This window comes from Arachis stenosperma, chromosome 9 (assembly GCF_014773155.1).
Source record: "Arachis stenosperma cultivar V10309 chromosome 9, arast.V10309.gnm1.PFL2, whole genome shotgun sequence".
Lineage (NCBI taxonomy): Eukaryota > Viridiplantae > Streptophyta > Magnoliopsida > Fabales > Fabaceae > Arachis > Arachis stenosperma.
In genome coordinates, this window is record NC_080385.1 from 39133571 (window position 1) to 39146549 (window position 12979).

Consider the following 12979-nt stretch of genomic DNA (forward strand, 5'->3'; position numbering starts at 1 on the left):
TGGGATTTTTGGAATTTGGGTAATGGGCACAAGCATATTTAAATAAAAAGTAAAATAAATTAACGGTAAAATAAACTCTTGGTAAGGTATAAAGACTGGAGGTCCTATCCTAGTTATCCTTATCAATTATGAAGAGAATTGGATTCTTCTCCCACCTTGTTAACCTCTAACTATGAAGGTAAGTCAAATGGATAAATTAATTCGAATCCTCAGGTCCTAGTCTTTCCTTGGGAAAGGCTAGAGTTATTGGAATATGAATTAATGAAATGAAGAAATCCAATTTTCAATCAATAATGAGTTTGATAACTCTAGAGCTACCAATTATTTAACCAGGGCCAAAAGGAAAGGAAATTGAAGCTACTGGAATAAAAATGCTTTTAGATGGAAAGCAATAATCATGTAAATAAAAGAAAGCAATATTAAACTGAAATACCTCAAATAACATTAATTTAAAAGAGTAATCTGTAACATGGCAGAGTTCATAAATTAAATTGGGAAAATAATTAAAAATAAATAATCTGTGATTGAGAGTCACTCGTAAAACTAAGAGAAATCCTAAATCCTAATCCTAAGAGAGAGAGGAGAGAACCTCTCTCAAAACTAGATCTAAATCATGGAAAAGTAACAGAAAATTCCGGGGTCTCCCTCAATGGATGCATTCCTCCACTTCATAACCTCTGGTCTATGACTTCTGGACTTGGATTTGGGCCAAAAAGGCTTCAGAATCCGCTATGAGCATTTTCTGCAATTTCTGGTGCGTGGCCTTTGTCACGCGTCCGCGTGGGTCACGCGGTCGCGTCATTCGGAGTTCTCCTTGTCACGCGGTCGCATCGGTCACGCGTCCGCGTCGTATGCGATTTGCTCAAGTCACGTGGTTGCGTCAGTCATGCGGCCGCGTCGTTGCCTCTTCGCTTCTGGCACGCGATCGCGTCGTCCATGCGATCGCGTGGATGCCAGTTCCTTCAGAAACTCCATTTTGCACTTTTCCTTCCATTTTTGTATGTTTCCTTTTCCATCTTTTAAGCCATTCCTGCCCTATAATATCTGAAAACACTTAACACACATATCAAGGCATCTAATGGTAATAAGAGAGGATTAATAATAGCAAATATAAGTCCAAAGAAACATGTTTTCAATCAAAGCACATAATTAGGAAGGCAAATGTAAAACATGCGAATAGTATGAATAAGTGGGTAAAGAGTTGATAAAATCCACTCAATTAAGCACAAGATAAACCATAAAATATGGGTTTATCACCTATAGCATAGGCACCATGATCTTTGAGAAGGCTCTGTGTGACCTGCGGTCAGGCATAAACTTAACGCCACTCTCTGTAATGCAGAAACTGAGAATCTTTGAGGTACAAGCTGCCAAATTCTTGTTAGAGATGGCAGACAAATCCATGAAAAAGACTTATGGACAGGTAGAGGACGTGCTAGTAAAGGTCAAAGGCCTTTATATCCCTGCTGATTTCATAATCCTAGAGACTGGAAAGGATGAGGATGAATCCATCATCCTTAGAAGACCTTTCCTAGCCACAGCAAAAGCTGTGATTGTTGTGGATAGAGGAGAGTTAATCCTTCAATTGAATGAGGACTATCTTGTGTTTAAAACTCAAGGATCTCCCTCTGTAACCATGGAGAGGAAGCAAGAAAAGCTTCTCTCAATGTAGAGTCAAACAAAGCTCCCACAGTCAAACTCTAAGTTTTGTGTTGGGAGGCCACAAGCAAACTCTAAGTTTGGTGTTGAACTCCTACATTCAAACTCTAAGTTTGGTGTTGGGAGGCCCCAACAATGCTCTGAACATCTGTGAAGCTCCATGAGAGCTCACTGTCAAGCTATTGACATTAAAGAAGCGCTTATTGGGAGGCAACCCAATTTTATTTTTCTATGTTATTTTCTTTTTTTTTTTAGGTTGATGATCATGTGGAGTCACAAAAATAACTGCAAAATTAAAGAAAAATAAAAAATAGCATTAAAAATAGCACACCTTGGAGGAGAAACTTACTGGCATTTAAACACCAGTAAGGGTAGCAGAATGGGTGTTTAACGCCTAGTCTGGCACCATTCTGTGCGTTAAATGCCAGAAAGAAGCACCAGACTGGCGTTAAACGCCAGAAAGAAGCAACAAACTGGCGTTAAACGCCAGAAACAGGTTGTAGCTTGGCGTTTAATGCCAGGAATGGAATAAAAGCTGGCGTTTAACACCAGAAACAAGCAGCAGTCTGGCGTTATGCCAAGATTGCACAATAAGGGCATTTTGCACACCTAAAAGGAGCAGGGATAAGAAATTCTTGACCCATCAAGATCTGTGGACCCCACAGGATCCCCACCTACCCCACCTCTCTCTCTCTCCCCCTCACACATCTTTATAACACTCCACCCAAAACACCACTCACCAATCAAATCCTATCCTCTTCCCTATATTCTCTTCACCAATCACCTCCATATCCCTTCCCCAAAAATCCGACCTACTTCACTTTCAAATTCAAAGACTTTTCCCTCCCAAACCCACCCAATTCTATTCGGCCACTCTCCCTCTCTTTCCCTATAAATACCCCTCTTCACTCCTTCATTTTCACACATCACAAACACTCTCCTACACCCTTGGCCGAACCTCTATCTCCCTCTATCTCCTCTATTTTCTTCTTCTCCTCATTCTTTCTTTCTTCTTTTGCTCGAGGACGAGCAAACCTTCTAAGTTTGGTATGGTAAAAGTATTATGGTGGACGAAATTGTGATCAACAATAATAGCACTTTGACATGTGCCAAAAAAAAACTAACTCAGCACTTTCTTTTCACAACTCCGTTCAACTTAACCAGCAAGTGTACTGGGTCATCCAAGTAATACCTTACGTGAGTAAGGGTCGATCCCACAGAGATTGTTGGTATGAAGCAAGCTATGGTCACCTTGTAAATCTCAGTTAGGCAGATTAAATGGTTATGGGTTTCGAAAATTAATAATAAATAGAAAATAAAAAGGGATAGAAATACTTATGTAAATCAATAGTGGGAATTTCAGATAGGCGTGTGGAGATGCTAGAATCCTTTCGAATCTCTACTTTCTTATTGCTTTCATCCAATCCTTCTTACTCCTTTCCATGGAAAGCTGTATGTAGGGCATCACCATCATCAATGGCTACTTTTAATCCTCCCGGAAAAATGGTCCTATGCGCTGTCACTGCACGGCTAATCGTCTGGAGGCATCACCCTTGTTGATAGCTACATCCCATCCTCTCAGTGAAAATGGTCCAAATGCTCTGTCACGGCACGGCTAATCATCTGTCAGTTCTCAATCAGGTTGGAGTAGAATCCATTGATTCTTTTGCGTTTGTCATCACGCCCAGCCTTCAGGAGTTTGAAGCTCGTCACAGTCATTCAATACCGGAATCCTACTCGGAATACCACAGACAAGGTTAGACTTTCCGGATTCCCGGGATCCTACTCGGAATACCACAGACAAGGTTAGACTTTCCAGATCCCCATGAATGCCGCCATCTATCTAGCTTATACCACGAAGATTCTGTTGGGGAATCTAAGAGATATGCGTCCGGCCTAAGGTAGAACAGAAGTGGTTGTCAGTCATGCGCGTTCATAAGTGAGAATGATGATGAGTGTCACAGATCATCACATTCATCAAAGTGTTGTGCAACGTATATCTTGGAATAAGAATAAGAGAGAATTGAATAGAAAGTAATAGTAATTGTATTGAAACTTGAGGTACAGCAGAGCTCCACACCCTTAATCTATGGTGTGCAGAAACTCTACCGTTGAAAATACATAAGTGAGAGGTTCAGGCATGGCCTAATGGCCAGCCCCCTAAAACGTGCTCAATGGCCTCCGAAGATGAAGAATAAAACAAAACTGAGACCAAAGATGAAACGTGGTCAAAAGACGTCTAATACAATAGTTAAATGTCCTATTTATACTAGACTAGCTACTAGGGTTTACATGAGTAAGTAATTGATGCATAAATCCACTTCTGGGGCCCACTTGGTGTATGCTTGGGCTGAGCTTGATCTATCCACGAGCTGAGGCTTTTCTTGGAGTTGAACGCCAAGATATAACGTGTTTTGGGCGTTCAACTCCGGATCATGACGTGTTTCTGGCGTTTAACTCTAGACAGCAGCATGTACTTGGCGTTCAATGCCAAGTTACGTCGTCAATTTCCCAATAAAGTATAGACTATTATATATTGCTGGAAAGATCTGGATGTCTACTTTCCAACGCAGTTGAGAGCGCGCCATTTGGAGTTCTGTAGCTCCAGAAAATCTATTTTGAGTGCAGGGAGGTCAGATTCCAACAGCATCAGCAGTCCTTTTGTCAGCCTTTTTCAGAGTTTTGCTCAAGTCCCTCAATTTCAGCCAGAAATTACCTGAAATTACAGAAAAATGCACAAACTCATAGTAAAGTGCAGAAATGTGAAATTAACATAAAAACTAATGAAAACATCCCTAAAAGTAGCTTGAACTTACTAAAAACTACCTAAACACAATGCCAAAAAGCGTATAAATTATCCGCTCATCACAACACCAAACTTAAATTGTTGCTTGTCCCCAAGCAACTGAAAATCAATTAAGATAAAAAGAAGAGAATATACTGTGAATTTCAAAATATCAATGAATATTAATTCTACTTAGATGAGCGGGACTTGTAGCTTTTTGCTTCTGAATAGTTTTGGCATCTCACTTTTTCCTTTGAAGTTTAGAATGATTGGCTTCTCTTAGGAACTTAGAATTTTGGATAGTGTTATTGACTTTCCTAGTTAAGCATGTTGATTCTTGAACACAACTACTTATGAGTCTTGGTCGTGGCCCTAAGCACTTTGTTTTCCAATATTACCACCGGATACATAAATGCCACAGACACATAACTCGGTGAACCTTTTCAGATTGTGACTCAGCTTTGCTAGAGTCCCCAGTTAGTGGTGTCTAGAGCTCTTAAGCACACTCTTTTTGCTTTGGATTATGACTTTAACCACTCAGTCTCAAGCTTTTCACTTGGACCTTCATGACACAAGCACATGGTTAGGGACAGCTTGATTTAGCCGCTTAGGCCTGGATTTTATTTCCTTGGGCCCTCCTATCCATTGATGCTCAAAGCCTTGGATCCTTTTTACCCTTGCCTTTTGGTTTTAAGGGCTATTGGCTTTTTCTGCTTGCTTTTTTTTTTCTTTTTCTTTCTATTTTTTTTCGCCATTTTTTTTTCTCGCAAGCTTTTGCTATTCACTGCTTTTTCTTGCTTCAAGAATCAATTTCATGATTTTTCAGATCATCAATAACATTTCTCTTTGTTCATCATTCTTTCAAGAGCCAACAGTTTTAACATTCATAAACAACAAGATAAAAAATATGCACTGTTCAAGCATTCATTCAGAAAATAAAAAGTATTGTCACCACATCAATATAATTAAACTAAATTCAAGGATAAATTCGAAATTCATGTACTTCTTGTTCTTTTGAATTAAAACATATTTCATTTAAGAGCGGTGAAGGATTAATGGATTTTATTCATAGCTTTAAGACATAGTTACTACATACTAATGATCATGAAGTAGAGACATAAAACATAGATAAACTCAACATAAAAAACCAAAAAGCAGAAAGAAATAAGAACAAGGAATGAATCCACCTTTAGTGGCGTCTTCTTCTTGAAGGACCAACAATGTTCTTAAGCTCTTCTATGTCCCTTCCTTGCCTTTGTTGCTCCTCCCTCATTGCTCTTTGATCTTCTCTTATTTCATGGAGAATGATGGAGTGCTCATGATGTTCCACCCTTAATTATTCCACATTGTGGCTCAAATCTTCTAAGGAAGTGTTGAGTTGTTCCCAATAGTTGTTGGGAGGAAAGTGCATCCCTTGAGGCATCTCAGGGAATTCTTGATGATGAGCTTCCTCATGCATCTCTTGAGAACCGTGAAGGGTCTCTTTTGCTTGCTCCATCCTCTTCTTGGTGATGGACTTATCCTCTTCAATGGAGATGTCTCCTTCTATGATAACTCCAGCTGAGTAACATAGATGGAAAATAAGGTGAGGAAAAGCTAGCCTTGCCATGGTGGAGGGCTTTTCGGCTATTTTGTAGAATTCATTGGAGATGACTTCATGAACTTCTACTTCCTCTCCAATCATGATGCTATGAATCATGATGGCCCGATCCACAGTAACTTCAGATCGGTTGCTAGTGGGAATGATGGAGCGTTGAATAAACTCCAACCATCCTCTAGCCACAGGCTTGAGGTCCAGTCTTCTTAGTTGAACTGGCTTGCCTTTGGAGTCTCTCTTCTATTGAGCTCCTTCCACACATATGTCCATAAGGACTTGGTCCAACCTTTGATTAAAGTTGACCCTTCTAATGTAGGGGCGTTCATCTCCTTGCATCATGGGCAAGTGGAACGCCAATCTCACATTCTCCGGACTAAAATCTAAGTATTTCCCCCGAACCATTGTGAGATAATTCTTTGGACTCGGGTTCATACTTTGATCATGGTTCCTAGTGATCCATGCATTGGCATAGAACTCTTGAACCATTAAGATTCCGACTTGTTGCATGGGGTTGGTTAGGACTTCCCAACCTCTTCTTCGGATTTCATGTCGGATCTCCGGATACTCATTTTTCTTGAGCTTGAAAGGGACCTCAGGGATCACCTTCTTCTTTGCCACAACATCATAGAAGTGGTCTTGATGGCTCTTGGAGATGAATCTTTCGATCTCCCATGACTCGGAGGTGGAAGCTTTTGTCTTCCCTTTTCCGTTTCTAGAGGATTCTCCGACCTTAGGTGCCATTGATGGTAATGGAAAAACAAAAAGATTATGCTTTTACCACACCAAACTTAAAAATATTGCTCGCCCTCGAGCAAGAGAAGAAAGAAGAGAAGAAGAAGAAGAAGAAGAAAATGGAGGAGAGTGAGGGGAGATGGATTCGTCCAAGGTATAGTGGAGGGGGTAGTGTTGTGTGAAAATGAAGTAGAATGGAAGGGTATATATAGGGAGAGGGGAGAGTGAAGGTTCGGCCATATAGGGTGGGATTGGGTGGGAAAGAAAATTTGAATTTGGAAGGTAGGTGGGGTTTATGGGTGGTGGACGAAATTGTGATCCATGTTCTAACTATTTTGAGATGAAAGCTTCTTATGGCACTGGTTGAATTCACAACTCTGTTCAACTAACCAGCAAGTGTACTGGGTCGTCCAAGTAATAAACCTTACGCGAGTAAGGGTCGATCCCACAGAGATTGTTGGTATGAAGCAAGCTATGGTCACCTTGTAAATCTCAGTCAGGTAGATAAAATTATGGAATTTAGAAAATCAAACAATAAAAAGAAAAGAAATAATAAAAGGGATACTTATGCAGCCTCATTGGTGGGAATTTCAGATAAGCGCATGGAGATGCTGTATGGCTCAAGGACGCCTGCTCTCCTATTGCTTCAACTCAATCCTTCTTACTCCTTTCCATGGCAAGCTGTGTATAGGGGTTCACCATCAGCGGTGGCTACTTTCAATCCTCTCGGGAAAATGGTCCTCTGCGGCTGTCACTCGCATGGCTAATCGTCTGGAGGCATCACCCATGGTTGATGGCTACATCCCATCCTCGCAGTGAAAACTACGCTCACGCACTCTGTCACAGCACGGCTAATCACTGGTTGGTTCCCGCGCCTACTGGAATAGAATCCCTTGATTCTTTTGCGTTTGTCATCACGCCCAGCACTTGCAAGTCTGAAGCACGTCACAGTCATTCATTACCGGAATCCTACTCGGAATACCACAGACAAGGTGAGACTTTCCGGATTCCCAGGATCCTACTCGGAATACCACAGACAAGGTGAGACTTTCTGGATCCTCATAAATGCCACCATCTATCTAGCTTATACCACGAAGATTCTGTTGGGGAATCTAAGAGATACACATTCAAGCTCGGTTACATGTAGAACGGAAGTGGTTGTCAATCACGTGCGTTCATAAGTGAGAATGATAATGAGGGTTATCTAATCATCACATTCATCATGTTCTTAGGTGCAAATGAATATCTTGGAATAAGAATAAGAGAGATTTGAATAAAAGAAAATAGAACTGCATTAATACTTGAGGTACAGCAGAGCTCCACACCCTTAATCTATGGTGTGCAGAAACTCCACCGTTGAAAATACATAAGCAAAAGGTTCAGGCATGGCCGAATGGCCAGCCCCCTAAAACGTGATCAATAGCCTCTTAGGATGAAGAATAAAACAAAACTGAGACCAAAGATGTCTAATACATTAGTAAATCATCCTATTTATAATAAACTAGCTCCTAGGGTTTACATGAGTAAGTAATTGATGCATAAATCTACTTTCGGGGCCCACTTGGTGTATGCTTGGGCTGAGCTTGATCAATCCACGAATCTGAGGCTTCTCTTGGAGTTGAACTCCGAGTTATGACGTGTTTTGGGCGTTCAACTCCGGATCATGACGTTTTTCTGGCGTTTAACTCCAGACAGCAGCATGTACTTGGCGTTCAACGCCAAGTTACGTCGTCAATTTCCGTATAAAGTATGGACTATTATATATTGCTGAAAAGCCCTGGATGTCTACTTTCCAACGCCGTTGAGAGCGCACCAATTGGAGTTCTGTAGCTCCAGAAAATCCATTTCGAGTGCAGGGAGGTTAGATTCCAACAGCATCAGCAGTCCTTTTGTCAGCCTTTTCAGAGTTTTGCTCAAATCCCTCGATTTCAGTCAGAATTTACCTGAAATCACAGAAAAACACACAAACTCATAGTAAAGTCCAGAAATATGAATTTAACATAAAAACTAATGAAAACATCCCTAAAAGTAGCTTGAACTTGCTAAAAACTGCCTAAAAACAATGCCAAAAAGCGTATAAATTATCCGCTCATCACAACACCAAACTTAAATTGTTGCTTGTCCCCAAGCAACTGAAAATCAATTAGGATAAAAAGAAGAGAATATACTATAAATTCCAAAATATCAATGAATATTAATTATAATTAGATGAGCGGGACTTGTAGCTTTTTGCTTCTGAACAGTTTTGGCATCTCACTTTTTCCTTTGAAGTTTTGAATGATTGGCTTCTCTAGGAACTTAGAATTTCGGATAGTGTTATTGACTTTCCTAGTTAAGCATGTTGATTCTTGAACACAGCTACTTATGAGTCTTGGCCGTGGCCCTAAGCATTTTGTTTTCCAGTATTACCACCGGATACATAAATGCCACAGACACATAACTGGGTGAACCTTTTCAGATTGTGACTTAGCTTTGCTAAAGTCCCCAGTTAGTGGTGTCCAGAGCTCTTAAGCACACTCTTTTGATTTGGATCACGACTTTAACCACTCAGTCTCAAGCTTTTCACTTGGACCTTCATGACACAAGCACATGGTTAGTGATAGCTTGATTTAGCCGCTTAGGCCTGGATTTTATTTCCTTGGGCCCTCCTATCCATTGATGCTCAAAGCCTTGGATCCTTTTTACCCTTGCCTTTTGGTTTTAAGGGCTATTGGCTTTTTCTATTGCTCCTTCTTTTTCTATATATTTTTTTTCGCCATTTTTTTTTCGCCATTCACTGCTTTTTCTTGCTTCAAGAATCAAATTCATGATTTTTCAGATTGTCAATAACATTTCTCCTTGTTCATCATTCTTTTAAGAGCCAACAGTTTTAACATTCATAAATAACAAGATCAAAAGACATATGCACTGTTCAAGCATTCATTCAGAAAACAAAAAGTATTGTCACCACATCAATATAATTAAATTAAATTCAAGAGCTATTTTCGAAATTTATGTACTTCTTGTTCTTTTGAATTAAAACATTTTTCTTTTTAAGAGAAGTGAAGGAGTAATGGATTTTATTCATAGCTTTAAGGCATGGTTACATACTAATGATCATGAAATAAAGACACAAAACATAGATAAACACAATACTAAAAACCGAAAACAGAAAGAATTAAGAACAAGGAATGAATCCACCTCTAGTGGCGTCTTCTTCTTGAAGGACCCATGATGTTCTTTAGCTCTTCTATGTCCCTTCCTTGCCTTTGTTGCTCCTCCCTCATTGCTCTTTGATCTTCTCTTATTTCTTGGAGAATGATGGAGTGCTCATGGTGTTCCACCCTTAATTGCTCCACATTGTGGCTTAAATCTTCTAAGGAGGTGTTGAGTTGCTCCCAATAGTTGTTTGAAGGAAAGTGCATCCCTTGAGGCATCTCAGGGATTTCTTGATGGTGAGCTTCCTCATGCACTTCTTGAGGGCCGTGAGAGGCTTCTCTTGCTTGCTCCATCCTTTTCTTGGTGATGGGCTTGTCTTCTTCAATGGAGACATCTCCTTCTATGATAACTCCAGCTGAGTAACATAGATGGCAAATAAGGTGAGGGAAAGCTAGCCGTGCCCTAGGTGAGGGCTTGTCGGCTATTTTGTAGATTTCATTGGAGATGACCTCATGAACTTCTACTTCCTCTCCAATCATGATGCTATGAATCATGATGGCCCGATCCACAGTAACTTCAGATCGGTTGCTAGTAGGAATGATGGAGCGTTGAATGAACTCCAACCATCCTCTAGCTATAGGCTTGAGGTCCAGTCTTCTTAGTTGGACTGGCTTGCCTTTGGAGTCTATTCTCCACTGAGCTCCTTCCACACATATGTCCATAAGGACTTGGTCCAACCTTTGATTAAAGTTGACCCTTCTAGTGTAGGGGCGTTCATCACCTTGCATCATAGGCAAGTGGAATGCCAACCTTACATTTTCCAGACTGAAATCCAAGTATTTCCCCCTAACCATTGTGAGATAATTCTTTGGACTTGGGTTCATACCTTGGTCATGGTTCCTAGTGATCCATGCATTGGCATAGAACTCTTGCACCATTAAGATTCTGACTTGTTGCATGGGGTTGGTTAAGACTTCCCAACCTCTTCTTTGAACTTCATGTCGGATCTCCGGATACTCATTCTTCTTGAGCTTGAAAGGGACCTCAGGGATCACCTTCTTCTTTGCCACAACATCATATAAGTGGTCTTGATGGCTCTTGGAGATGAATCTCTCTATCTCCCATGACTCGGAGGTGGAAGCTTTTGCCTTCCCTTTTCCTTTTCTAGAGGATACTCCGGCCTTAGGTGCCATTGATGGTAATGGGAAACAAAAAGCTTATGCTTTTTACTACACCAAACTTAAAATTTTGCTCGTCCTCGAGCAAAAAAGAAAGAAGAGTAGAAGAAGAAGAAGAAAATATGGTAGAGAGGGAGAGAGGTAGGTTCGGCTATGTGGGAGAAGAGGGGTTGTGTTGTGTGAAAATGAAGTAGAAGGGAAGGGTATTTATAGGGAGAGGGGAGGGTGGGTGTTCGGCCAATTTGGGTGGGAATGGGTGGGAAATTGATTTTGAATTTTATGAAGGTAGGTGGGGTTTATGGGGAAGAGTGGGGTGATGTGAATGGTGAATGGGGGAATTGGGAAGAGGAATTGAGGTGATTGGTGATGGGTGTTGGGAAGTGTGACATGGGGAGTAGGAAGAATGAGATTTAGGATTAGGAGAGTGTGATTAGGATTAAAAGGTAAGGTGGGAATATGGTAGGTGGGGATCCTGTGGGGTCCACAGATCCTGAGGTGATCCTGTGGGGCCCACAGATCCTGAGGTGTAAAGAAATACCATTCCTTCACCATATAGGCATGTAAAATGCCTTCATGCATCATTCTGGCGTTCAAACGCCCATTGGTGCATGTTCTGGGCGTTCAACGCCCATGTAATGCATGTTTCTGGCGTTGAACGCCAGTTTCATGCTTGTTACTGGCGTTCAGCGCCAGCTTTTCTCCTCTAGGCACATTCCTGGCGTTCAACGCCAGGATGTTGCTTGTTTCTGGCGTTCAGCGCCAGAATGGTGCTCTGTTCTGGCGTTGAACGCCGGCCAGATGCATCTTACTGGCGTTGAACGCCAGCCTGTGCGTCCTCCAGGGTGAAAAATTTTTTTCTTCTGTTTTTGACTCTGTTTTTAATTTTTTTTATTTTTTTCGTGACTCCTCATGATCATGTACCTAATAAAACACAAAATAACAATAAAACAAAATAAAATAAAAATTAGATAAATAAAATTGGGTTGCCTCCTGTTCCGAGGGTTACCTGAAACTGTAGCTCGGTCGTCTGACAAGGCCCGAGGTGGGGGGTCTGTGACCCGAGCTTGATGTGTTGAACGGCGGGGGGTGTACCTGCAAAGACACTCCGATGCCTAAGTTAGCATGGGTCCAAGCAGATATCGAGTAGAATTAGAGTATGAGTTATACCTGGGTGCTCCAGTGTATTTATAGTAGTTGGCTGTGATCTTCCCTGGATAAGATATTCTTATCTTATCTTATCTTCTGGGAGTCTTATCTTTATCTTTGTGGAACCGCCTTTCCCAGGCCCTTTCGGCCTTTAGGTTTTGGGCTTAGTTCCTTCTGATGGGCCTTCTTTGGCCTATTTGTCCGAGGTCCGACCTCGGGCTTGAGCCTTGAGGCGAGGTCGGACTCTCGATTAGCTTGCCGAGTTTGGAGAGCTCGGTCAGGGTATGAACAGTGCCCCTGCCTGAGTTCGTCTTTTGGAGAAGTCGAGCTCGGGCATTTAGTAGCTTTTTGAATTTTGAAAACGGTCGTTTTTGCTTGTTACCGTTTCTTCCTCGATTTCCGTGCGGCGTTCTGTGGAGGCTTTATTTATTTGCCCCTTTCTTTGTTTTTTCTTCGTTTATTCTATTCCTTTTCTGGTTTTTTCATCTCCTTCTTCTTCGAGCATCTTTCCTTCTCTCTTTCTGTTCGTCTTTTTCGGTTTCTTTGTTGTGTGTTCAGCTTCGAAGTTTTTTTTTTTTTTTTTTTTTTGCGCCGCTGTTCTTGCTGCCGTCGGAGCGTTCGGAGTTCCTATCTGTGCTGCCGTCTTCGCTTTTTGTTGGAGCTCGTCGCCTTTTTTCCTCTTCCTTCCAGGTTTGCTTTTTTGCCTTTTATTATGCTCCTTTTCTCTTTTTTCTTCCGTTGCCT